Below are 5,106 nucleotides of genomic sequence, written 5' to 3'. Positions count from 1 at the left end.
ACTTCGCTCCCTGCGTCACTCCCTGAAATTCTGCACCTAATCTCGCCAGCGCCGCTAAGGGTTCCACGGCCAGCGCGAACAGCAAAGGAGAGAGCGAGCACCCCTGTCTCGTCCCCCTACGCACAGGGTAAGCCAAAGATATTATCGGTCCCAGTCGCACCCTCGCCGTTGCGGAAGAGTACAGAACCCTCGTCCATCTCCTAAAACCCTCTCCAATGCCGAATTTCGCCAATACCACATCCAGATATTGCCACTCGAGACTATCGAAAGTCTTCTCGATGTCGACTGACAATACCGCCGGATTATGCGGTGAGTCCCTGGCATTATCCATTATCTGGATCAGGCGACGTATATTCATGGATGTGTTCCTGGTAGGGATAAATCCTGCTTGATCCCCATGAACTAATCTGGTCATAAATGGTAACAGTCTGGTGGCCAGTATACGGCTAAGGATCTTATAATCCACTGTCAGCATGGATAGGGGCCGATAGGACGTCACATCCAATGCTTCCCTGCCCGGTTTCAGTAATGGGACTACCAGTGCTTCCCTCATCGTTTCGGGCAAATATCCTTTCTGTTTCGATTCCGAATACACTATCAATAGCCTGGGTGCCAATATGTCAACATATTTCACGTAAAATTCTATAGGCAGGACATCCACCCCCGGCGTCTTGTTTCTGGCCATCTGTTTAATGGCCAGTTTCATCTCTGATAGCGTTATGGGTCCCCCGATATCTTTCGCATCCTCAACCGCAAGTACCGGGAAAGGGACAGATTCCAAATAGGCGTCTATCTCGGCAGCCTCTACCTCTAGCTGACACTCATATAGAGCCGCATAGTAGGCCGTGAAGCGCTCCAATACCGCCGACTGCGAGTAAACTATGTCGCCTGTCTCCATTCGTATGCTCATTATCGGGCACCCTCTAGGTTCTGGGTTGGCAAGCCTGGCAAGGAGTGTACCCACCTTATCTCGTTCTGCATGCACCTTGACAGTATACAGCTTATAATCATAGCACCTCAGTCGCTCAGTTTCCCTTGCCACAATCTCCTTAGCCTCAAGCAACCGCTCCTGCAATTCAGGCCGTTCAGGTCTACTCTGCTCCAATTCCCTTAGCACATCCTCAGCTTTCACCACATCATTCAGAAGTGACTTCCTCACAGACGAGAATCTGCCCATGCACACGCCTCTCACCACCACTTTCATCGCATCCCATTCCACCGATCTCGTGGCTGCCGTGCCCTCATTTTCCCTAAAATATTGTTCAACGCCCTGTTGGACTACCTCACCAAACACCGGATCTTCTAGTGTGCAGGGCTGCAACCTCCAAGTGGGGATCACTGATCTCACCTGCTGCACTGCACGGAAACCAGTAACGGATTATGATCTGAAATTGTCCTAGTTAAATATTCTGTGTGGCTAACCAGGGCAGCCAGGGGACCACTACATAGGACCGAATCTATTCTCACATGTAATGCGTGTAGTGCTGAGAAAAACGAATAATCTCTCATTTAAGGATGCTGTTCTCTCCACACATCTATTAATCCCCATCGCTCCTGCCATTCCTTCCTCTGAGTGGCTAGCCTGCGCACCGTCGATGCAGCTAATGGCGGATGCGATCTATCAAGGTCCACATTAAGTATCGAGTTAAAATCCCCTCCCAGAATGATGGGGCCCGCCAAGAAATGGGCCAGTGAGCTCAAAAGTTTATCAAAGAAAAGGGCCTGATCAGCATTTGGGGCGTACACACTACAGAGTGTTACCTCTCTACCGTACAGCCTCCCTTCTATCACCACATATCTACCCTCTGGATCTATCCACTGGGTCAGGACCTGAAACGGTATACCCGCTCTTACCCAAATCAATACCCCTCTGGCAAACGCTGAGTACGTGGTTCCAAACACCTGCCCACGCCACCTCCTCTGCAATGCGGTGCACTCTTTTGCAGTCAAATGAGTTTCCTGCAACAGTGCAATCTGAACGCCACGTCTCACCAAGTGGGCATGCACCCTGTGACGCCGTGCCATCGTCCGAAGTCCACGGACATTCCATTAAATGCATTTCAGATTAGGTAACGTCCCCATAGTAGTCATCCCCGTATAAAATCAGTACCAATCCATTGCCCCACGCATCGCAGTAGTTGCTACCCCCAACCCAAATCCCCCAAAAAACTCCCCCAACCCCCCCTCCCCAGGACAGGACGTACTAACCCAGCTTCGGCCCCGTTCCAAACTTGTAACACAACACACATTATACTACTCCGCGGTGACTACCGCAGAAGGCCTTAAGGGCCACTGGGGGGTGTATCAGCACCGACCCAAAGCCAGCCGAGCTCCCACCAAACGCCCTCAATCCCATCTCGTAGTCTCAGCCCCATACCTGAGTATCTGTGCAGCAGTCAGATAAACCGCCCTGTACAAAAGGCAGAAATGGGTGCAATCCACATACATCACTCATTAAACAGTCCATCCGAAGTCTGTGGGGTGACCGTTGGGCCTTTCGAACTCTCCGCCTCTGACTCATCCCCTCCTGTTTTCGTTCCCTCTTCATCAGAGTCCGACCCCTCAGACGCCCTCTCCTGCTGCGATCCCGTGATGATTGCCGTCGCTGCTAGCGCGCCCCTCCTGTCCGCGGCCATTTGGGCCTCCTGCAACGCTTTTTAAAGTTTATTCCGCTTACGTATGCGTTGAGATTTTCTGATCCGGAGCTGTGGTTGCGTGTCCCTACTGCTTTTACCAGCGCGGTCCGTCCCTGCACGATAAAGTTCAAGCCACGACCAGGCCTCCTCCGGAGTCGGAAAGAATTGTGTCTTCCCATCCAGGACCACTCTCAGCTTGGCCGGAAAAAGCAGGGAGTACTGGATCCCCTCTTCCCTTAATTCTTTCTTCACGGACAGGAAGAACGCCCTATTTCTCTGGACTTCCTGAGTATAATCCGGAAAGACCGTCACCTTGCAATTGTCCACTTGAAACGGGCCTTGCGAGCGCGCTCGCTGTATCAGGAGGTCCCGGTCCTTATAATGTAAAAGCTTAATCACCATCGGTCTAGGCGGTCGGCCCAACTGAGGCGGTCGAGCCGGAACCCTGTGTGCCCGCTCAAGGGAGAAGAAGGGAGAAAGGCCCTCCGGCGCTACAACCGTTTTAAACCAGTCCTCCATGTAGGCCACAGCATCATCTCCCTCAATTTTTTCCGGAAGGCCCACGACCCTCACGTTGTTCCTCCGGTTGCGGCTTTCGGCATCCTCCGCACGTCTCTCCAGAGTCGCCAACCGGTTCTGGATATCGCTCAGTTTATGTTCCACAGTGACCACCGCCGGTTTCAGTTCCTGCAACAGTTGTGCGTTGTCCTTTACCTTGTCAGAAAGCTTTGCATGATCCGCCTTTAGGAGCCCCAGCCCTGTAGCGACCTGCGCAATGTCGTGGTGTAGCGAGTCTTTTGTCGCAGTTATCGCCTCCAATATGCTGTCCAGCCGCCGATTCAGCCTTTGTTCCTGCGTCGTCGCCTCCAAGGGGGCCGGGGCCCCGCCATCTTGGGCCACGGAAAGCACGTCGGCCTGGCCTCGTTCCACGTCGGGCGCATCACCAGTAGCGGCCATCCCAGGGTCCCCCAGCACCTCCTCGGGGTCACCCCAACAAGCGACCCTGTTTACCGCTGTGGGGAAACCGGTTTCTAGCGTTATCCAGCAGGATCCAGCGTAGAGCGGCGTCAGAGCCAATCGCCCGTGTGCAATGAACGTCTGTAGGGTGCTACTTCTTCGAGTACCTCCAGCACACCCGATCTCAGGGCGCTTCCCACAATACCGGAGCGTGATAGCACCCCCTCAATTGCCAGAGAGCCTGCGGGGCGGGTGCGTGGGTATCAGCAGAAGGGTGCAATGGTGGAGGCGGTAGTCTGCCCCAGGAAGGGGCCCTGCTCACACAATGACACTGAGCCCCTTAAGAGCGCTCCGCACGTTCCCCTCGCCGGCGTTCCATTAGCGCCTCAATGATCACCATCTGCCTCCAACCAGGGTCGCCGCCAGCGTCAAGCGCCAAGCCGTCAGTGCCGAGTCGTCAGAGCCCCTCCATATCCCCGGCATCCGCCGTCGCCCTGTGGAGTCGTGCGGCTGGCAATCGTCTCAAAGCAGGGTCGCGCCCTCCGCAGAGTGACGGAGGGCCACCTCAATACCCCCCCCGAGTCAGCACCCAGCCGCAGGCACCGCAGCTCTCGACAGGCTCACCTGCTCGCAAACAAGCTGTACCGCACCCTGCCACCAGTGCAGGAAGGTGGGGGGATGGGCGCCCCGCCCGCCAGCCTCTCGGACGGTTAGAGCCGTGCACCTGCCCGCTCAACACCGGGATGTCTCTCCGGGGGGTCCCGCTCCACTCGCTGCGGGCAGGCAAGTGCGGCGCTCCAGCTCCGCTCGGTTCCTCACTTCCGAGCGATCTCCGTCTTCTCAGCACTGCGGCGCCGCCATCTTTCCTTTGTGAGCGCTCAGCTCCACCGAGGTCCGGGAGCCATCCACCGCGTCGCGCCCAGGCGCCAGCTGACCCTCCGCCGAGCACCCTCGGTCCCGCTACGCCCTGGCGGTAGAGATACACCACTCAGGGGGGCTTAATCACGTCAATAACAGGATAAATGGTGGGATCCGGCGTGGAGCCGATCGCTCACACCGCTTCCTCGGTCGGCATCCAAGCCACGCCCCGGGAGGGGCGACGCTGATCTGACCTTTTCTTCTCTTTCCTGACGAAGGACATGGGCCCGAAATGCTTTGGGGTAACTATGAGCATGAATGTTTAATTGCCTCAGACAGGAACGCAGTTGTTGAAGCATGTGAATATAACATGTCATAGATGAAGTTTCAAAAGAAGAAAAGTAATACAAACACGAATACGTTGATTTGAAATGATTGCATCAAATTGAACTACTTTCAATTCATTTTATCAAGGAGCGCGGGCGGGTTCGTACCTCCCTTGTAGGAGAACGCCCTATTATTATGAATCGAGACTGTTCCATGCCAGGATTTACTGGAAATGACGTGGTTTACTAGAAGTGCGGGTGTTCTAATTAAGGCGGTGGGGGGTTTACAGACCAGGCACCAGCCTATAAAAGCTGGCAGGGAGTGGAGA

The sequence above is a fragment of the Lissotriton helveticus genome, chromosome 4_1 (assembly GCF_964261635.1).
Source record: "Lissotriton helveticus chromosome 4_1, aLisHel1.1, whole genome shotgun sequence".
NCBI classification, from domain to species: domain Eukaryota; kingdom Metazoa; phylum Chordata; class Amphibia; order Caudata; family Salamandridae; genus Lissotriton; species Lissotriton helveticus.
Note: the sequence above shows the minus strand (reverse complement) of the source record.